The 23,470-nt window shown below is 44.6% G+C and overlaps 1 protein-coding gene across 1 annotated transcript in view; it reads left to right on the forward strand.

Annotated features, from left to right (window-relative positions):
* Positions 1-23,470, forward strand: part of LOC146809090 (synapse differentiation-inducing gene protein 1-like) — a 35,852-nt gene that overhangs the window by 10,329 nt on the left and 2,053 nt on the right. The window lies entirely within an intron of this gene.

Here is a 23,470-nt window from a genome sequence, read left to right on the forward strand (position 1 = left end):
TGGAGTTCCATTATTTTACGATTATTTCCCGTTGTCTGCATGTTGGGATCTCTGATCACACAAGCCATCCATCTGCTCCCTATGTTTGCGGTTTCCTTTTCCTCCCTGGATTATCTAAACGTATTTGATCATAACCGCTAATCCTAAAAAAAAAAAAAAATAATACGCAAAGAAATTCCTTTCACGAAGAAATGGGCGCAGTACCACAGGCTGTTACTAGGTGTCCCTGGTCCTGCACCCTTCCTTCGTGAAAGAAATATCTTTGTGTATTATGCTACTGCTGGCATAATTTGAAACGGAAACAAGCATTTGCAATGCAAAAGGTCTCGCAATTACCCTAGTTTGAGCAATTGGCATTGTAAATCACAATGCCTTTTATTTATGTTTTGGTTTTTGAAACATAAATGAAACACAAAGCCATTTACAATACCAATAGCTTAAACTTGCATAAATGCGAGACCTATTGCATTGCAAATGCTTGTTTCATTTGTGCAATAATGACAATAGGACAATTCCAACATGTGTAAGTGAACTAAGCTACACTCTATTAGAAATATGCCATTGGTAAAGCGTTATAATTGTGTGCGCATTGATTTGCTACAGACATGTTTTCTTCTCTACAGTCAAAAGTTTCATCATAACATTAAAACGAATGTATGTCATTTTGTGAGCGTACGTCGGCTTGTTTGTGAAAGTGTATTGAGTACTTCCGTGTGTGGGTTAAGAAGGCCTGACATGCCTGCACAATTCACTGGAGTGAGAAAGGGGTTATGGAGTGAGGGGCAGGAACCCTTTCGGAGCAGATGCCAGAGGGAACCGGGCACGATCACAGGCGGCCATACACTCCGACTCCCCTTCCCTCTTCTGCCCTGCAGGGGTTTCCTGCCCCTTCTCTGCCTCCCCGTATCGACGCGAGCGCAGCGCTTCACGCACATTATTAACCAGCCGCGGCCGGCGGCAGGCAGGCTCGGGTGCGCTCCGAAGAGCCGCGCAAAGTGCTTTCAAAGTGACAGACAGGAGCCAGAGGTACTGCCCAGGTGATGGAAGGGCGGGAGGGGGCAGGGGGAGTGTGTGAGAAGGAGGAAAGGTAACCTGCTTGTGAGCAGGAGGGAGGAGACGGGGCAAAGCAGGTCATGACCTCATCATTGCACAGTAACCTTTCCGTGCGATGTCTGTCATTTCTTCAGAATCCTCCCATTTGATAGGCAGTGAAGATAACACCGGTTTATTGGTGCTCCTGGCTTTACCTGCACAGTGCCGAGTATAGGCACTGGACACCACAGGAGGACTACTGTAAATATTAGTGTTCAATAGGAACAGACCGAGTTCCCTATTATTGCTAAAGATTTGTAATGGGCACAGCTACCCCAAGTGCTTTCCCGGTGCAGAGCAGATAGGGAGGATGCAGAAGAGCCTTGGATATAACATTTTGGTTTAAAATTGGGAAAGAGCCAAGTCTCCCAGCCTTTACCAAAGACAACAAGCATTGGCATAGCCAATAGGTCTCGCATTTGGGGCCTTATAAGTGTTTAGCCATGCAACAGTTGATGTTGTTGCACCAAGGATATTGCGCTGCATAACTAAATACTTATAAGGTCCCAAAAGCGAGACCTATTGGCTATGGCAGTGCTTTTTTGTATCTCTTCACGTGATTTGTAGCACAGTAATACAGCTCTATTGCCCTGGAAGTCTTTATTCATTGTCGAGCCAAAACCCAGAATAAATGACATTGATGACGTCATCGGCACCATTGTCGTTTGAGAAAGACGTCTTTTTTTAGCTTCATTAAAAGTTTTGTGACCCCTTCAAAGAACAATTATCATCTAACATGTTCGGTCTCTGTATAGGAAGGAAATATTATGGACTCCTTTTTAAAAATAAAAATAACTCATGTTATGGTATGCAGGCGCTCATGTGTATTTTAAATAAAAGAGTAACTTTTTCTGTTGGCCAGTGGGGCTACCATGTTGTGTTATTGCATGGGTTATTAGTTCACGCATATTATGTGATAAGTATATCGTATGCTTTCAGGATCGTCTTCCTCTATTGTGGTGGTTAATGATAGTGAGGATTAAAGTTTTCTTCTAAAAAGGGGTCTTGGGGAAGATCAGTCTGTTATGGCAAGCATTACTGTCAGGTACAGGCCCAGAGCTGCCTTCTAATCTCAGAGACAGGCAATCGTAGAGGTCCCAGTTCCCCAATGCAGAGGTGTAACAAATATCTTGGGGGCACTTGTATCAACAAGCATTGAAAATGCAATATGTCTCGCCTTTCATTAAGTTAAACCCATTTGCTTTGCTATACAATACCATTAGCAAAGCAAATGGCTTTAACTTAATCAAAGGCGAGACCTATTGCATTTTCAATGCTTGTTCATCTGGTCATGTCTATGCACACTATTCTTACGGAAACTGCTGCATTTCATGTGCACACCAAGGCTCAGGTTTACAAACAATTTGCGTTGCTTTTACGTCACTTTTTAATGCACATCCGGGAAAAATGTGTGATGGTATTTACAATCCAGGGCAAATCCCGATTTACATTGGATTGTAATCAAAAGTAACGCAAAGCTGTGTTCTGGGCTTCCTTGCGTTTTTTTGTGTCAAAGGGGTGGGTGGTCCATGGGTGATGGATTGGCATTCCCATGCACCATGGGTCTGGAAAGAAATCCCATATCTACATAGAATTGTAGACAGGAATTTACGCCAAAATCCTGTGCCTCATTGAGGCAGGTGTAATGAGGAGAAATGTTTGCATTTCTCCTCGATTTTCCCTTTTTGCGTGTGTGCTAGGTTCCACAGCTCACAGAAAAAGTGGGAAGTACCTTAAAGCATAGTTTTTGTATCTTTTCATATCCACCTCTTTCATTATACCTTATCACACATAAATTGTTGAAGGAACGTGGATAACGTAACCAAACACGAAAGTGAACCTGGACACAGAAAATGCTACTGAGGCATGGGTGCTGCATCAGCATGGATGAGATAGCGCTGCTTCAACCTAGAGAGGTCTGAGAGTGTGTCTGGATGGCATCAGTGGCCTCCCGGTGCAGAGAAAGGCCTCACCATGGTTGATTACTGCACGGACAGCGGCAAGCACTCAATAGGCCATATGCCATAGTAATGGTTGTCAAACAGTTGTCTGTTCACGTATAGCACTCAGCTTTCTGAAATGTATTATTTCACAGTTCCTCTTATAAGTATGAGCCTGAAGGTACCAGCATGATTACTGATCTTGAATAAAAGTCACCATTAAATACAGTATCAAGGCAATTCCACCAGGTGGCGACTCTAAGGCTGGGGTATTCTTCATAATCTTAGGGTACTCATGTTCTTGGGTTTCATGCATTATATAATGCTGGGGATGGAGGGATGAAACATGCTGCTACTACGAGCAATTCCACTTCCTCGGATGTAGAGTCATTTAACGGGCCACCCAGAAGACATGTAAATGTCTCCCAAACACACTCTGCAGTGTTGGGAGTGTCCCACATAAGCAGCATAAAACATTTCTGTCTTGACCTGCTATGGTCCCAAGCCACACCCGAGCGGCTCTGAGCAGCCCCAGGCCATCTGTGCAGCTCTTGGAACCTCTGTTGAGAGTGCTCCCGTCGCCTGCTCTATGGGCGCAGCAGGCCTGTGGCTGCAGTGAGTGCTGTAGATTCTAGGTTGTAAATCCACTTGTGGGCCTTGTCCTTTCCTTATATACACCTTTCTGGCCCCCATTCCCTGGGTCCTCTGAGTGTCCAGCAATAGCCCCTGGGTCCCACTGTACAGGACCCAGCTTGGCTGCTTGGTTTACCAAGCAGCCAGGAGGCAAATCGGGCCAGTGGAGAGGGAAGGGAAGAGCCCTTTCCACACCGTGACATTGGATGACGTAGCAAATGATGTTGGTGCCATTTTGGCGCTGTGTCATTACTATTCTGTCTGTGCATGCGGTAGATAATTAAATCCCTTGGCACAGCAATGTAGTCACCGCCCTCTCCTGTGCAAGTTACAGAGCCCTGTCTGGAAGCAGGATATCTGGCGGGGAATGTTTTTATAGATGAATACAGGTTGTCGCAGGAAGTAGACAGGAAGAGATAGTTTATGCCCAAGCTGGCAAGGGTTATGGGATTGCCCTTTCTTGCATGCGTAACTCAGGCAGGTGGGGGAGGACTGGTAAGGTTAGACGCCAGACGTATAAGGATCTGATCAAGGATGGAATAGGAGGCAGCCTGAGACTAGTGGGGGCAGGCTGTGGTGTATGCTCATGTGACTGAGGGGTAAAAAACAGGAAATAGCAGTTATTAGATCAACATGCAAAGGTTTTGACTTTAACGAGGGGGCAGTGGCTTTAGTGCCCTAGGCGGTGGGTACTGTTCAGCGGTGTAGGCTGGGTTAGAGTTGAATGCTAGGACACTGTTTATAGAGATTTAGGGCCTTATTAAGAGTTTGGCGGTACAGGGCCGGGTCTGCCCCACCGATGCACCGCCAAACCCGTGGTCGGGCCACCCGCCAGATTACGAGTGTAACTCATGTCTGGCAGCCTTTTTTTTAGGTTTCCAAGGCGGAACCTCGGAGATGGGCACCGCAATGGGAACGCCAAAAACAGTTCCTGCACGGCATGTACTGGAAAGTCCATGCCGTGCAGGAACTGGGGTACATGCACAAAGGGATGCACCCTATGGCGCAGAGGAACAAGGGAGCCCTGTAGGGCCCCCTTTGTTTCCTCTCCACCAGGGTTTTCATGGAGGAGGAACCGCCATGAAAATCATGGCAGAGAGGAAACTAGTAATATATTTGGCGGGACCGTCATCTTCTGACCGCCGCAACACCGCCAGGGAGCGTTGTTCCCTGGTGGCTGCAGTGGAGCAATGATGGCCTGACCGCCTTAATCATAATAGGGCAGTCAGGAGACCGCTGCCGCCACACCCCCATGAGTCCGACAGTCCGTGGTCCGCCAGGCTCGTATTCAGGTCCTTAGTGTGCACAGCTAAAGCTGAAGGATTGTCAGTATTTATGAGCTCTGCTTGCATCCCATAAAGGGCCACTTACCAAAAAATAAAACCATCTCGAGTAATCTTCTGCCAATGCGGGATAATGGGCTAACTTGGTTGACTCTGGGTCTGAACGTGACACTGGCATGAGGTGTGGTCCAGTGTGGTAATGTCCAAGGTAGCCAGGGCCGGATTAAGACCTTTAAAAGCCCTAAGCACTTAAAATATTTTGGTGCCCCCACATATATCTAATTCAAAATATAAACAATAATAAACTATAAGATACAATTTTATTTTTCAAAATGAAACAAAACGTATAGTAAGATGGAAAATAATGTTTATTTTTATATACTTCCTCTTTATAGGTTCAGCTTCACCATTCGAAGGTTTGCACCATATGGTCCATTGTAAATCCAGCAATGGAAAATTTCAGTGGTGCCCCCCCTTCCCTTGATGCCCTAGGCATGTGATTATTTTGCTTATTTATCTTAAGAGGAGCAGGGGTGATTGTCTCTACAGTGTGTGGATAGAAGGGTTACAGTCTAACCACCTCTCTTTCAGAACAACATACCAAGTTTGCTAGTTCATGGAAGTGCTTGACTTGCAAACAAATACGTGCCGGACCCTCATCAGGAGGCCACTGCAATTTGCACCACACATTGCCCCTCCCAGCACTGCCAATTACTAGTCATCTCAATCCTACAAGTGTGACAATTTAGTCTATTCCATACCCCCAAAGCTATAGGAATGGCTTGGGTGACAGTCCATAGCCATTAAAAAAATATATTGAATTAATAAACAACTGTTGTTGTGCTTATCTTTAAATTAGACAGACAGCGCCACCATGTGGCAGACTGTTCCAAGCCCCAGTGTTGAAAATTAAGTGCTGATGCCGAGCACCGGAACCCAGCGGCTCAAATTAAGCACTAGTTCATGGACACATGAGAAGTGGCACGCGTCCTGTGACATCATCCTCCAAGAGGGAAAGGACCCACCCACTAAGGTTTCTCTTGCCCTTGAGGAGCAAATGCTTTAATAGTAAAATCTTTTCTGTGCAAACTCATAAGCTACTCTACCAATGAAATCTAGTGCTTAAACTCTGTAAACCATTAATGACAGGTACAACACCAATTGGGAATAGTGTAGGTTTATGTAAATTGTGAATGGTACTTCTATCAAGCAATGTCTAAATGAAGCTGACCTGTTACCCCTTATTGGATATAGAGGTAATATTCCCAGCTGAAAGAGAGGGGGTTTTTGTTTCTTACTTTGATCGAAGTTTTTGCAAGTTGCATTGTTGTGAAGTGATGCAGGACATGATTTGTTCTTGTTATTACCCTCTGAGCGCTGGTTGTGCTAGCCATTTGTGCAGGGAAAAAAGTCATAAGGCCTGATTCTCCCCAGCCCCAGGAAGGACCTGGTCATAGTGCCGCAGGGCTGACTTTTCAGGGCTCCTCCTCTTGCACAGAACATGATATAGTGTTTGAAAGGTTAATCGTTTTTATGTCTGGCCTCTGAGGCTGCTTTGTCTTGCTGGACTACTGTTTGTTAAATTTTTTTAAATACACATACAGATACAGGCTTTGGACTGCTGCCTCCATCGATTGGTCAACTAAACTGTCATTCACATTTAGGTTCTGCCCAACACAGCATATAGCATGGGTATTTTGCTCTTACACATGTACACACCCCGCTGCTATATTGTAGACCAGTGCATTAGTTTGAGAGTACTGCAACAACAAATGATGGATGGAAAGATGAATGAATCAAATATTCACCCCCACTCAAGACATCTGGGTTACATCCATCGTTCTTTTGCTCACTGCATCACCCCAGTTTGGACCCAGCCATATGCACATCAGTCTTGACCCTGTTCCTCATGGGAACAGTCCAGCCCAAACTGCCAAGCCAGGTCCTCCCTGGATCGGAAACAAGCATCCTGGGACTGGTTTCGAGGTAACACCCCTCATCAGCAAGGCTAGCTTGAATCCAGAGGCACAGCAAGCGAGGCACCCATGTCTGGGCACACCCATCCCACTTAGGGCAAAAAGTGCTGCAGCAACAAAAGATGGGCAGAATGCTGAATTAATCAAACATTCAACCCCAGACAAGAGATCTGGGTTAAATCCATTGTTCTTTTGCTCACTACGCCACCCCAGTTTTGACCCAGCCATATGCAAATCAGTCTTGACAGTGTTTCTCGTGGGTCCCTTGCGTGCTGTGCCACTGGTTTCAAGCTAGCCTGGCTGATAAGGGGTGTTACCCCGAAAGCAAAGAGTAGAACAGGAACAACATGAGACGATAAATACAAACTCTGAAGTAACAGATCAGTAGTTTATCTAGTCAGGTTTTTTTCTTTGTATTCAGATTTGTGAAGTCCTGAATCTGTAATGGAATAGGCATCAGTGTTGTTTAAAGAGGTGCATCCTCATTTTATTCCAAAATTGGAGCAGGATTTTCTATAAACTTATAATTGGTTACATTAATTCAGGGGGTGTTTTGATTTTTCTTGTCAACCTAACAATGGCATATCCCATTGATAGCTGTCAAGGATCGCTGTACAAAGGTTTTCCTCAGAAGCTTGGTTGAAAACAGGAACTCTGATCTTCGAAAGGTGATGTGATGTCTCTTCAAGGATAGGGTTGTTTCGCTGGAACAGTTACAAAACAGCCAAGAATTCAGACCATATACACTGGGTCACACAGTCTGAAAATGGAGACAACGAAATGTGATAGATGTGATATAAGGTCAAAGCAGTTCACCTATAATACTGCATCATTCAGTTAATTTGAATGCTAATTGATGGCCAGCGTTATTGTCACCATGATATTTCTAATGCAGGTATGCATGGCTAACCCGCCCATGCCTCTACCATGCAATCCGAATCACAAATGCATCTTGGCCACGTATTCCTTTACTACGCATGCCTTTACCATGCAGTTTCGTTGGTATGAATGGTTAGGGGGTATGCGTGGCTAAGGTCGCCATTTCTCTGACCCCCCCCAAGCCCTAAAATTCGAATCCGCTACCTCAAACTCCCCAGCCCTGAGGCCTAAAACCTACTCTTAAAACTACCCTTTCCACCCCCCTTCCCTGAAGCCTAAAATCATGCCCCTTACCATATATTACAGGAGCTGTCCCTAAAAGTACCCTAACCCCTTCACTTCCTGGAGGCCTAAAACCCTGCCCCCATAATAAAACCTACCCGATCCCCACGCCCTGAACCCTAAAACCGCAACCCACTCCTAAAAAGTCCCCCCCCAAACCCAGCCCTGACCCCCTATCCCAGCCCTGATATCTTTCCCCTCTCCGAAACTACCCCTACCCATTCCACTGCCCTGAGGCCTGAAAACCTGCCCCAAATTTAACAAACAACCCTGATCTCAAACCCGCCCTGAGCCCTAAAACCGCCCCCATGCCTAAAAATTTCTCCCCAACCGACCCCTAAAAACTACCCTCTCAAACCCAGCCCCAGCCCCACTTACCTATCACCTCAGGAGCTGCCTGTTCCAATGCTTTTCCACCCATCCTGAAGACTAGATCGCTATCTGGTTTAACCAGGCATATGTGTGGTTAAGGCAGATGCGTTGTTTATTTTATTTTATTTGCAAAGTTTTATATAGTGCTGCCTAGACCCGGAGGTATCAGAGCGCTTTACATGAGGATCAGTGAAATTGAAATTGAAATTGAAATAGATTTATTGAGCGCGGTTGCTGCCCAAGGGCGTCCAAGCGCTGGTATGATCGGGGAGACATACTGAGTGACAGATTAGAGCTCGGAGGCTTTGGTGAATAGCCAGGTTTTCAATTTTTTTCTAAATGATAGTAGGTGCGGATTTGAGCGGAGTGGGAGGGGGAGGGAATTCCAGAGTTTGGCTGTGTTCAGTGCGAACAACCTGCCCCCGGATCTGGCTCTTTTCACTCTAGGCACCTTTGCCAGGAAGGCCTCAGTGGAGCGGAGGTTCCTGTTAGGATGGTAGGGGGTGACGAGGTTGCTGTTGATTGCAGGTCCCGTTTTCCAAAAGGCCTGATGCGCAATGCACAGTGCCTTGAATGTCACTCTGTACTTGACTGGTAGCCAGTGAAGACTTTTTAGCGCAGGTCTAGCTGACTGGGCTCGTGGGATCTGTAAAAGGGTGCGTGCTGCGCAGTTTTGCACCACCTGGAGTTTCCGGAGAGTCATCTCGGGGGCCCCAACATACAGGGCATTATTTGAGTCCAGGCGGGACTGGATCAGGCCTTGAACTGCCACCTTCTTGGCTTCTAGGGGCAAAAGAGGGAGTGAGTTACAGGTTCCATAATTACATAGACAAATATAGGCATAGGAGAAAAGAAAAAAAAACATAAGATTACACAACAATGTGAGAATTATTAGCGCGTACACACGTCTTATGCGGAGTGAAGAGGTAGAGGAGGAATGGTAAATGGGGATAGGGAATGCAGGTAGGAAAACACAACGGGGAGGTGAGAAAAACGATGTCGGATGTCCGGCTGGGTAGGTGCCAGCTGAGGGGTGAACCAGAGCCAACTCCTCTATAGCTGCATATGACAGCTCCTCTGGGCATCAGCCAAAGTTGCTCGGGCACAGCGGTAAGTGCAGACAGTTTTGGTTACTGCCCAGGAGGCATTGTTAAAGTTCCCTCAAGAGCACCAGTCACAGTGTTGCTAGTAAACTCCATCCGCCTCATCCTCCAGATCGCCCCCAGATCAAGAGTGGAGCAAGGAGAGGTGAAAGGGACAGTTCCAAAGTCCGCATATCTTCCCCATTCACAGCAGCAGTGGTGAGTGTTGGGCATTTGAGCACGGTCCCTGTGGTAGGGGGACTCTGGGTGTTTCAGAGTACTCCTTCCCTACCTAATCTGGAACAGTCTCCCTGCATACTCCTGATCCAGCGCAAGACCGTGGAAAGAAAGAGAGCAAATTTTTACAACTTACCCTCCCTGCTTCGCAGACCCGACGTCACACTAGCTCATTCACACATGCAATCATTGGTGGGCCCATAACACCAACACTCTCACGTCTTCACTCACGGGTCTGCACACAGGAGGGATGATAGAATCAAGCGCTGGACATGTGGGGGAGTACCTTATTACCTATAGGGAAGAAAAGTTATTTTACAAAATATACATTAGCATCACCACCTATAGAATCCTAACTTAAACATCAAGGCACTCCAACACTTGGTCGACGGACCAATTAGTTGGACTGGTTGATGGTGATTTAGAACCAGCTAAAACACATTTAAGATCCACAATCCTCTAATCTCCTCATTAAAAAACCACAAACTCGTAATTTCTGTTAATCAAATATTTGTTTATCTAAATAGTTTGCAATTAATATTAGCATTTTGGTCAATCAAAGCACAAATCGCATGACATTTATTGTTACCTATTCTTGCTATTTGGATTTTTCCTAATTCATTTGGCTCTGCATAACCAAATTTAGCCGTTAAATTGTCCAAATAAAGCAATCCAAAGCTCAAAGTCCGAAAGTTCTTTGCTCAGCACGTTACAGTCCTAAAGATCTCCAAAGGACCAGAAATCGTGCAGGCATCTGTCATCGCCTGTGGGATCGATAGGGGTTTGCGGTCATCGAGTAAGAAGGCAGCATCAGCATCATCATCATCAGTAACCCCTCCCTATTCTACTACCCTTTTTATAATGAAATTCGGGATAACATGAAACATTCTTAGGCTAAGAAGGCCGATGAATGGCTATTTGGAAGCGTCCGATTTTTCATTCCTTGAGTTTCTCATGGTTTTTGCTGGTTCACTTCCTCTGTCCCTGTTGCCCTTATGCAACATTGTAAAAGTTTTGCTTGTATGTCCCAATTGTTCATTTAGACCAGATTTTACTGACTGAAGTTTGGCAGTCCTCCATGTTCCTATCCTTGACCAGGAACACTGTGACTTGGGGTCGCCCGGAGGTCTACGGAGCCATCCGAGTCTGCGCAGTAGGCATCGGGCTCACAAGACGGTGGCCACTTTTGAACTCCATTTTGGACCCCATATTTTGGTAGGCCCAGATGCCAACTTAAGCGAAACAAACACAAAAGAGTAATTAATACAAAGAAATGAAGATTCTAATGTTAAAACCTCACTAATTCCTTTATGTTTTAGTATTTTCCTAGCTTTTAGCGACATTTAAAGTAATAATACTCACCCTTACGGTCCAAAACGGGAACGCAAACATCACAAAAGCAACATAAATCATGCGATATCCTATTACCACATGTACTACTATTAATATGCGTACATAATTTAGTTATTAGAGTTATTCTGCCATACAAATAGCAATAAGTCCCACGTATAGTTGGTGTCTAATAAAAATGCGAATGGTTGATCAATATAACAAATCAAACCGTTAGTCAAATTATAATATAAGAAGGTTATATAATTAGTATTTTCATGCAAAATAGAGGAGGTATACAAAATTTTGCTTTACCTGCTCCATCACTCCTGCAGCTGTACCTCTCTTGGAAGCTCCGCTGGGTGCTCTTATGTCACGGTATAGATCAGCCAGCATTCAGGTTGAGGAATCGTTGTTTTGGGTGGGATAACAGTGTGGCGGGACGCCGCTCAGGAAGCTGGTGAGGGGGTTCGCCATGGAGCATCTGCTCCGCGAGGCCATGTTGGGGACAGGCTCCTCCTCCTACCAGGCTAACAGGTTTCCTTGGGTTAGCGCCATCTCTCCTTCTTGTCCGCCTTCTGTTGGTGGCCCCCTTGTCTCTATAGGAGTAAAGTAGCTGGAGACTCTGTTTATTTGCGTCTTTTTAGGTGGCATAGCGTCCTTAGTGTCCACTGAGCGGCCACTCCGGAGACGAGTAGCGCCTTGTTTTGTGCTATATTCCCCCTCGTGTGTGCCGCTCTTCCGAAACCTGGGTTTTACCGTCTGTCAAAGATTTTCATCCAGGCTCGGGCTTATGTGTGGGTCTGTGCGCTCAGTGTCCCCCGTCTGGCATCTTGAGTGACCCCCTTATCCCTGCGTCCCCAGGTTTACCGTGGATATTCCCCGAGTAGAGGTGGATTTTACCACAGCGGACAACAAGTGGGTTCGCGCTAGGTCTCTCCCGATCCACCAGCGAGGAGTTCCGGACGTCCCCTTCAGGCTTTTCCCCCCTGTCCGGGGTATCTCCCCCGCTTTGAGTATGGTCCTGCAGGGGATTATATCCCTTCAGTGCCTTGTAGGGTCGACTTTTCTGTGGAGTTTCTGTGGGTGTGGGATCTTCTTATTGTGTCTGGAGCTGTTCTTTTACCCTTGGGCGGCCTCCATGTTGAGGTCAGGCACCTAGGGGTTCATGAAGCTGCCCTGTGGGGCCCCCAGATGCCTGCATTGCCCACTGTGTGCTTCTTTCCCGGCCATCACTCACTCTTCGGGCAGCTGCTCCATCTTCACCCGCCTCTCTGGTGTCTGTAGCGCCTCGGACCCATCCACAGCTCACCTGGCCGCCATCTTGGAGGCAAGCGTGGTAACGCTTGCAGTGTTCTGGCATGCGTGGCTCTACCTGTGTTGTTCCAGCTGTTTCCCACTTGGGAGGTATGGGTTGGGAGGTAGGTGGACTAAATCACAGATGTAAAACCCCAGCTAAACTGAGCACTCGAGGCACTCCTTGCACGTGCATTTGTCATGCAAAAAATACTATTGGTGAATATGTTGTATTATATATGAGATATTGACCTCCACTGGCACACCCAACGAGGCTGAGACCTTTGTGACGAGAATACAGCCTAGGGGGCTGTCAGATGCTGGTCTGGTTAAGCGTCATTGAAAGTCCAAGAACTCGCTTGAATGCTTACTGAAGTAAATATAAAACCAATTGACTGGTGTGCTGCTGTACTGTACTTGCCACCACTGCCCACCCTCGCTGTGCCCCGACCTGCTGCCTCCCCAGCTGAGGGGAAGCAGTAGCTGAGAGCACTCTGAAGACGTGGCTATCACTGGAGGATGGGGACAGATGCCACATTGAGTGGCACCCTCTAGCTCCTTCAGTGTGGCATACCAAACGTGCCAGTTCGTGATTACATCACAAGCTATTCATTCACAACGGCACAATCACACGAAAAGGGCAGCAACGCCTGTTGTTACAGCTGACCTTCAGGAGCTAATGGATAAAAAGTGAAAAAGATATACAGAAGAAAAGAAAAGAGTGCCCTAATGCAAACACACATGGTACTCTGATGATGAAATACCACATGCCACAGCTAAACCACATATTTTATGAATTACAGTTCAAACACCCAACGTGGGTTGACGCAAAATGTGATTAACACTTTCAACAAGCATTGGCTGAAGGTGGCTAACCAGGGTTGCCCTTCTCAATATATCATTGTGATGTGGTGATTGCAAAACAGGCAGAAAGGTAATTGTGTCTCAGCCACATATATAATGAAAATAAGCCTTTGCCATGTCTTTCCAAAACTCCACAATCATCCTGTCCTTCGGTGAAACAAATACCCCCTGCATAAGGTTAAGGGTGTGTACCTCTGTCCTGAGTGTCCAACTGCATGTGAACCTGGTATCATGGCTGTATTTTGGCCCTGCTGTCTTTCTAACCTGCAGCAGGGACACACGCTTAGACCCTCCCCCTTTATTCAATGTTTATGACCCATGGCTGAGTAACCATGGCTATTACCTGCCTGACAGCTATGTAGTTGTTTTATAATAGTATATCCCTTTCCCCCTGCCCCTTTAGAACTGTGGAACATTCTGACAGTTGGTTGTGAGTTTGCCTTGGAATGTTGACAAGGCTCAGCTGAGGCAAGACTGAGGCAAGACTGCTGAGATGTTGTGGAGTAGTGGAGACGCTGAATAAAGGCAATTCTTGTGACCCTCCGTTTATTGCTTAATTACAACACTGGCAATGAGTGGGTTGTGAAAGGGGGCATCTACCATCTCCTCCCCTTCTGGTTCTCCAAACATTAATATCATGCAGACTATGGTATGGTTATCCTGACGCACATCTCACAAACAGGTGCTGTTATTTGGTTTTTCTGGAATGCTGTGCAACACTTGGAGTCCTTGCCGTTACTTTCTTTGTTTTTCTTTGCGGGTGAGCCTCGTTCGGCAGTTGCGGGGCAGTGTTTTCTCTACTTTGGAGCTTCATCTTGCTGTGTGACCGGTGGTTTGTTTGGAACTTCAACAAGTTGAAGCAAGTTCTAAGAAGCACGGGGGAAGTGGCACGCCTGACGGAATATATTGGGATCCCATTCTTCGCTGAGGGCCTCAGCTTTTCTTTGGCCTGTCATCTTCTTGGGGGCATTGAGAGCAGCTGTCTTCATTTTCCGTCCTCAGCAAGGATGTTCCAGCGTGTTCCATCTGTAGGCTGCCCCTTCCTTTCAAGGACTTCCTTTCGACTTGACTGCAAGTGTGTTGAGGAAGCTTGGGTGCCTGCCCTTTTGCTGATGGGCAAAGCTTGGGACCTTCTAGCCCATTCTCCTCATGGGTTTCCTTTCGGAGGAAGCCTTGGTGCCTGACCATTTCGTTGACCGGCACAACTTGATTCCTTCCAGCCTATCCTCTTCACGGGTTTCTGTTCGATTTCCTTGTTTGTCGTAACCTTCAGCTGCAGTCAACTCTGCTCCCTGGGACTGTCTAGTATGCGCAATCCTTTTCTTTGCAGTGATGCGCAAACCTTTCATCATCTTTGAGGCGTTCTGGAACTGGTGAGGTAAGGTAAGGTAATATTTATTTTTGCTTGAATATTTAAAATCTTTGCAAATACTTAACAAAAATATTCCTATTGTACACAAATTATTAAGCTTAAAAACAGCATTAAAAGGATCATCAGTAAAAATAATCCCAGTTTGTGCAATTGGCTGTTCTGTAAGACAATACACATAAATACTTATACTTCACATAGTGCTGAGCTGGCAATAACTACCATTGATTTACATGCCGCATGACACAGTATAACCAAGTCCATTGTTCAAGCTATTGGGTATTATTAATTTAAAATGCTAATGCAACTATAGGAGGATATTAAGTTCATTTAACATATAAAAAGTGTTTTCTTGACCTTTAGGCAAGAAATACAAGTGCTGGTACAACTGTAAAGTGTTATTAATTATTTTTTATTTTTGGCGACTCCCTTCTGATACCCTTGTAGTCTTATTTTTAACATACTTCAGATAACGACAAATTTTTTAGTCTCTTGGTTACCGTCTCAAAAATGTTTGTTAGCCAACAGTTAAGCTGAACGTAAACAGGGTTGAAGCAAAGCTTCACTGCCTGCCTGCAGGACCGGGTGCCATAATACCTGAAAAAGGGATGTAACAAGGTGCATCTTATATCCTTTAAATTGGGACAGTTACAGATTACATGAATAATGTCCTCCTACCCGCTTCCGCATAGACGGCAAGTCGGTGCACCTCCTCTTCTTTCCCATGATGGGAGGTGGGGATTAATCGCAATTATCCCCAATCGCAGCTTTAGAAAATGTTCCTTCTTTCTTATTTTGACTCCTGCACTCAAGTAGGATTGGGGTTTGAGCCTTGCATAATCACTGAGCACTATCCAGCCGTGTGCCTTTTTAGTAAGAATTGTTTTGTCTTTGAAAACAGATAACATGGACGTTGTCTTTTTCACTGCTTTTTTGAAGGAAAGATGATCTGTTGGTATGGCCCAGAGTTCAGACAGACCCAGTAGCTCAATGGATTCAAACAGGTAATCCCTGGCTGAGCATTTTCCATGATGAAGTAAGGCGTACCAGAGGTGGGACTTTAGGGATCCTGCCTCTGCACTTCGGATTTTATGCCAACTTTTTACATAAGCACCACCATTTGTCTTTGGACCCCAAATTCCAGCCGTATTTGAGCAGAGGAGACATATTTTGGAAGATGGAAAATTGCTCTATAAAAATTGGCTATTACTACGCCTAGGGCTGCCGGGTCTTTGCCTTTAAGAGCCTCACTCCGGTATGTAAGTCTCAGCAGCAGTTTGGCCAGCAGAACCTGTAGGAAGGGATCAAGCGTGAGGTCGGGAAGCCGTCTCTTCAATGACTTCAGTGCTAAATAAGTTTTAGTTCCCTTTCTACGCATGGACTCTAGCTGAGGTTTAAAGGAGCTTTTATGGTCCCTTAGTATTCCCAGAAATTTATAACTCGTTACCTGATCCAAACGTTGGCCATCGAGGAACCAGCTGTTATTCTTCTTTTTATGATAGTTAACTGCCATAATTTTAGTTTTCTTGAGATTTATTTGGAGGGCGTTCCGATGTGAGAAACTACTTGTCGTATTTAAAAGATGCTGACGACCAATGGGAGTCCGACTAATCAAAATCAGGTTGTTAGCATATATCAGGTTTGACGATAACTTGTTTCCCAATTTTGGAGCGTGGGATATGCAGCTATCCAGCTCCCCTGGGTGATCAGCTAAAAAGAGGTTAAAAAGAAGCGGCGCAAGGACACAACCCTGCTTGACGCCATTTGAGGTTCTGATTCATTTTGAGATATGTGTCCCTGCTCCTAATTTAATCCTGATCCAGGTATCTGTGTGTAACTGTTTACGCCGATCCAAGAGTGAATTAGGTAAGCCCCAGCTTTCAAGTTTTTCCCAGAGTTTGGCTCGGTCAACATGATCGAAGGCGGCTGTATAGTCAATAAAATAAAAGAAGAGGGTGTTGTTGATTCCTTAGCTGCATCCATTAACAGTGTTAGGGCCAAGATGTTAGTTTTATTGGTTGGAATGATGGAGTTTTCTGAGGCCCAAGAAGTTAACTTATCCAAGATTGTTCCTGCGTAGTATTTTGCATCTATGTAGATAAGGGCGATTAGTCGATAGTTGTTTGGATCGTTTCTATTGCCCTGTTTAAAAATAGGACTGATAATTGATCCTTTCCAAGATTCCAGGATGGTGGCTGTAGAGTTTATGCCCTTAAAGACTGATAATAAAGCCTTGCTCCAGAAGTCGACGTCATGTTTGTACAACATCGGAGGGATGCCTTTGGTGTCAGGGGCACCCATAGCTCTATCTCTGGCTATCAGACATTTCATCTGTTTTTCCGTGGGTGCATACCATTCCTTTTTAATGGAGGCTAATGAATCTAAATCGGCGGCCAGGAGGCTCCCCTGTTGTTTATGGGTATTAGAACTATCGGCCAATTGATCTTTGATAGTGCGATTTTGTGTCACCTCTACCCTGTTGGGGGGTTTACTATCCATTGTCGCAATACTCGTTTCCTTGTTCGATTCTGCCTCCTTTTGCCTATTGTTGTTGAAGTGGGCAGAGAGATAATCTACCCAAGCGGCCTCTGTTATATTGGAGCTTATTCCTGGATGGTTCAGTCACTCTATCTTGTGGATCGTTTGCCAAAACTTAGCGCTGTGTTTTTGCTTGGCATCGTGCAGTAACTTGGCACACAGTTCATCATTCTTTAATCTTATTTTCCTCCACTTCCTCCTTGTCAGTAATACCTTCATATGCCGAATGGTCGACTGCAAGTCCAAGTTCCCTGGTGTTTTTCAAAGTTGTCTCAGTGTTTGATTTATGGTGCATGTTAGACTCTTTGATTCTGGGCTGCATTTCACTTTTGTTAGCTCATATTCCGATTGTCTTGGTTTGGTCCCTATCCTAATCGCAAATTTCCCACTGAAGGTCGTAATAAAATGTTCCCATGCTTTTACCGTTGGGACGGCAGATTCTTTTTCTCTCTCGTGAGGTATTTCAGCCATTTATTATCACAGTGTCACACACACCTTCATTTTCTTTGTTTTAAAATATTGGTACACTTCAACCTACAGACTCTGATCTTCTTCTGGGCATTTTCTATCTTATCGTTTTTGGAGTAAAGCTGTTAAAGTCTAGTCTGTCATTTTCACGATGACAGACAGCTATAAGCAATCTAAAATCTTAGCAGTTTTCTAGTCAGTCTTAAAGGGTTAAGTGGTTAATTCTTTATGCAGTACACTGTACAATCGGTATTGTATTGTGGTACTTCTTTCTGAATAGTTCTTCAGTGGACTGGTGCTTTACAGGTATTTTCATTTTTTTTATTTTTGAGCTTCTATGATGGCAGCTGCAAGTATGTCCCAGCCTGTTCCTTTTTTGAATGAGGTAAGAAAACCGAATGTTCCATGGAAGGAATTGGTTAATATTTTTGAGTCTAACTCAATAGCAATTAGGGGTGAGAAATTCTGCCCGATAAGAAAGCAACACATAATTTGGGCATGTATGGCAGGAAAAGTTATGAATCTCTCTCTGAGCCAGAGAGGGAGGAAGATGATGAGGGTGATGAACCCTATGTTTATAAAATCACATATCTTAAGTTAAGAAAGCAATTTGGTGACACAATTTACACAGTTCTTGAGTGTCATACATTTTTCTGCTGCACTCAAGGTAAACAAATAAGCATACAAAATTAGGTAGCTGCTCTCAGGGGTTTGAGTAGTTTGTGCAGTTTTGGGAAATTGAACAACTCTCTTATTAGGGATCACATTGTGCTCTGTATCAACAATATTAGAATTCAAGAGAAGCTACTACAGAAGTAACCCAATTTACAGGAAGCTTTAGAGATCGATAAGTCTATTGAACATGCAGCATTTTGCTTGAAAGAGATCCGTTCCACCACTATGTCTGAAAAAGTATCTGAGATTTGTGGGGAAGCTTCTGCAGATGAGGTGTATAAAATCAAGAATACTAGTATTCCCAAATCCAAGACTGACGAAGAGAACAGGCTGAGATGTTACTGTTGCGGTGGTAATAATCATTTGGCTAATTCCACAAATTGCCAGACTAGGACGGCTACCTGCAGTAAATGTAACAAGAAGGGTTGCTTTGCGAGAGTGTGCAGGAAAATAGAGAGAAATGACAAACTATAGATGACAAAAAGGTTGAAGATAATACCCAAGCTGTAAGGAAAATGATTTTACAAGTGAATGATGAAGGGGTAATCCATTCTTTCAATTACCTTGAATGTGATATTCACCTTGATGGTAATCCTGTGAAAGTTTTCGCAGATTCATGCTCATCTTTTAGTTTTATAAATGTCACGGAGTTTAATAAGTAGATGGATGCTAAAGAGGTTAAGTTACTTGATCCAGATATTGCCCCCAGTGGTTACAATAAGGATCCCATTCCTCTCAAGGGTATGTTCAAGTCCCTCATAACTTTCAAGGATCTGTCTAATGTGGATAAGTTGTACGTTTAAAGAGAGATTCAATTTGCTAGCTTGGCAGCATCAGAAAGAGCTTGGAATCAAGTTGGATCCTAACAACCCTGAACAAGTTTTGATCGTAAACCGATCTATAAATGGTGAGCAGATTGGGAAGAAATTTCCAGAAATTTTCAGTGACAAATTGGGCTTATTAAAAGATTTTCAATATAAAATAAAATTAAAGCCAGGGTACACACCTGCCATACAGAAAGCCAGACCAATACCTCATCTTACGAAGGAACCCTTAGAAAAAGAGCTTAACAGATTGAAAGCACTTGGTATCATTCAACCTATTAAAAGCTCAGATTGGTTGGTCCCCATTGTTATCGCCAAGAAGCACCAGAGTAAGGATATTAGAGTATGTGTAGACTTACACAACCCTAACAGAAGCATCAGGAAAGAGAGACATCCTCTTCCCTGCATTCATGAGATGTTAAGCACCATGGGTGAGGTGGTTTGTTTCTCTGCGTGGACCTTATCTCCTGTAGCCATTCCTGATAAATCATGAGGAAAACTAGCACTAGACATAATTGGTCCTATTAATCGCAGTGGTGTGGTAAAATGTTTTAGTCAATTACCATTCTCATTGGGTGGTCACCAGAATGGTTCATGAAGTAACCACTGAGACCCTGATTGCATTTTTAAGAGACACGTTTTCTACAGAAGGAATACCAGCTACTCTAGTTATTGATAATGCGGTCCAATCAACTTCACACACAATGGCAGATATCCTCTCTCATCTTAACATTAAGGATTTCAAGACTGCCTTATATTTTCTTCGCACCAACAGCCTGGTGGAGAGGGTTAATTGTATGGTCAAAGAGTGCATCCAATTGCTAGCATTTACCAATTATAGGTGGAGGATGCTATTCAAGATATGATATGGGTATACCATACCACTCCAAATTCTGTCACTAAGGTATCACCGTTCTCCGCACTGAAGTCCCGAAAACCAGGCACTAAACCATTTCCCAGTTGGTTGGGAGGGGTTGTCAGAAATGAGCACAACTCTACTCTAGACAATAATGATATTGCCCAACACCAAGTAAAATATAAGAGTTATTATGATAATAAACAAGGCACTAAACATCAACCTTAGAAAGCTGGTGACTGGGTGTATGTGGAAAAACATTGTGTATAGGTGAAATGGATTTTAAGTATTTTGAACCTATGTGTATTGCTATCACCAAATAGAATGTTGCCCTAATGGAAAATGGGTTCTGCTGGAGCATAAACAGACTGGTGAAACATAATGCTACAGCAGTACACTCTAGTGTCGGCTCATCTAGTCAAAGGGTTTGTGTGATGCCCCCATAAGGACAACCTCGAGAAGGCAAATCAGAACACTGGTTTGGCAGAAAGATTATGCTATGAGCTAATGATCAGCGGTTAGGGGATTATCCATTATTACCAGCCAACTGTTTTTCCCCATCCTTCCCCCTTATTTGTGTATTTTGATCCAGTGCATATCTGTGTTTTATCCTTTCTAGGTCGTGTCCTGGTAATACATGGGGTCGGGATTTATGTTTTGTAAAAACCTTTGGGGGGGAAGATGTGTTGTAATGTAGTTGTTTTATAATAGTATATTCCTTTCCTCTGTCCCTTTAGAACTGTGGAACATTCTGACAATTGCCTGTTAGCTTGCCTCCGAATGTTGACAAGGCTCAGCTGAGGCAAGACTGCTTAGATGTTGTGGAGTAGTGGAGACGCTGATTACAGGAAATTCTTGGGACCATGCATTTATTGCTTAATTACAACACCTTTGCTATGTCTTCCCAAAACTCTACAATCATCCTGTCTTTTGGTGAAGCAAATGCCCTTTTCATAGGGTTAAGGGTTTGTACCTCTGTCCTGAGTGTCCAACTGCATATGAACCTGGCATCATGGCTTATTTTGGCCCCACTGTCCACCTAACCTGCAGCAGGGACACACTCTTAGACCTTCACTCTTTATGGAATGTTCACGACCCATGGCTGAGTAACTATGGCTATTTACTGCCTGAAAGCTAGTGTTCCAGAGGTGAAGGAACATCACCTGACATAATCACTTTCTACTGGAAGTCTGCCTGAAAATCATAGAAGCTTGCCTGTCTGCTGACAGAGAATATGAATGTGCTTGGCCCTACAAGAGGAGACTCTGTCCAGGAAGTTAGGCCTGTGTGTGTTCCTGGTAAGGGGGAACCTCAGAAAAAAGGAGGCAACCTAACAGAGAATGCCAATATAGGCCCTGTGCTGTAAAGGTGCCTCCCTGACCCCTATGAACAGATCATGGACTAAGCTGTGTCAAGTTTAAACCAGAAGGATTATCAGTGCCGGCTGTAGGGTGGTGCGACCGGTGTGACTGCGGCAGGTGCTGACTTAATGTGGGGGCGTCGTTTTTGAAGTATATTATGGTTTTAAAAGCACCTGCTGCCATGTTCCTGGCTCCAGCAATTCTCAGGCAACAATACAAATGCCAAGATATCTCCGGTGGCTTTCTAGTGGACGTTTTGACTAATGGTAAGGCTTGCGCAGAGGGTAATTATGCCTCCTGCAAAGAAGGTGTACCATTCAGATCACAAAGTGCATATAATGTAATGTAAATAGGGCAGTGGGTTACTGCTTTTGTCCGAGAGATCCTTTGTTACTTGCAGTTTATAAGTTATAACGTAGAACAGTGATCTATCAACTATCATCAAAGAGCTGCATGCAAATTGCATGGTATAGATTAGAGCGTTATGATTTTTGGATGTTGGAAAAAGGGTTCATTTGGATAGAAATCAATTCTAATTTTCAAAAGAGAAATCCCAATCATGGTGTTACATTTTAAATTCTTAGTTTGTTCTTCTCCAGACCAAGCATTGCTAAACTCTCTTGCCTACCAGTATGGATGACGTTACTCCTAACCTAGTCCTCTGTCTTCTGTAACATGTCCCAAACACTGATTTACACACCTATGATTGATTGTCTCTTTGTAGTGTGTGTGATGTAAAGTGCTCTGAAACCCTACACTGTTATGAGTGGCGGCAGCGCTATAAAACAAACTAAAGGCATCTTAGAGAGAGTGGTTATGGAAACTTGAGGGGCACTGTTAAAGGGTGGTAGTGAGGGAATCCGTGGCAGAGGTGGTCACTGGGTGGAGCCAGCAAACATTGTCTCACTGGGTGCCACCAGCGCTAAAGCCGGCCCTAAGTCTATCACCCAGCAGCTGTGGTTGGTCCATTTATCTGGTGCTGCCAGCACTGATGAAATGTGATGGGCTGGATTACCACTAAGCGGAGAGCCCGATCAGCTGAGGGGCTGCCACTACTCGAAGTGATCCCCAAAAGAAAGAGTGGCCTGGGAGCTGCAACTTCCTTTGTTGAGTGCCTGCCCAGAGCTGACCTAAAGAGCCGCCACTGATGAGCTAGGCACTTCCACAAAGGCTCACCTGTCCAAGTTCATCTTCTGATGCTGCCCAAAAAGGATGCTGCCACTGCACAAAGACAGGAGGCTGCATTAGTCAAAGACCCAGCATGTTAAGAATGATCTTGCAAGGTAAACCACAGGGCATAATCTGACAGCAGAGTAGAGACATGAATGTGTGTGGGTTGATCCTCCGCACCCAATAAAGACTTTTATTTCGGTGATAAAGGAACAATGAACTCTGGAACTGCGCTGCCTGTTGGAATCATTAACATAATTTGAGCTAACTGCACCTGAGCTCAATCTATCCTAGAGCTATCGAAAGGCGGGACAGTAATAGTGTAAATCTTGTCAATAACAGGTAAAGATCATAACCAGGCAGGGAAGGGTTTGGAGTGCAGCCCCACGGAGCGGAACATATGCAGCCCTGTATGTTTTATCCATTGAACTGTGCAGTATTGAGCTCTGCTGTGAGATTACAAGTACTTTCTGTTCCTTAAAAACAACCACTAGCCTGTACAATACCGTATTGTGTCTTTGTGTCCTTTGAGTTCTGTGCCTTCCTGAGAAATCAGTGACTACACGCCCTCACTAACACCCTGAGAGTTACAGTGGAAAAGACTGTACTTGGCCTAGTTTGCAGAGCCAGCGTAGGACAGACAGTAGGACACGAGTGGACACAAACCTCAGTCACCATGGTTGAGGTCAGCAGTGTTTATCGCCCTTCCCTCTCCATGGGGCATACATTCCTTCTTCTGTTGCGATACAACCAAAGCAGGAGGTTGCTGGGTGGAACAAGTGACAAGTAGTTCAAGTTATGTGTGATGCATTCACCCAATCCTAGCTTCTTAGTCAATGTCCCCAAACAAGGGGGCAGATTTACAAGCCCCTTGCGCCACTTTTGCGTCACTTTTAACATGGGAAAAGTGACGCCAATTGCGCAGGGGGCTTGTAAATCTGTCC

This window comes from Triturus cristatus, chromosome 7 (genome assembly GCF_964204655.1).
Source record: "Triturus cristatus chromosome 7, aTriCri1.1, whole genome shotgun sequence".
In the NCBI taxonomy this organism is placed as follows: Eukaryota; Metazoa; Chordata; class Amphibia; order Caudata; family Salamandridae; genus Triturus; species Triturus cristatus.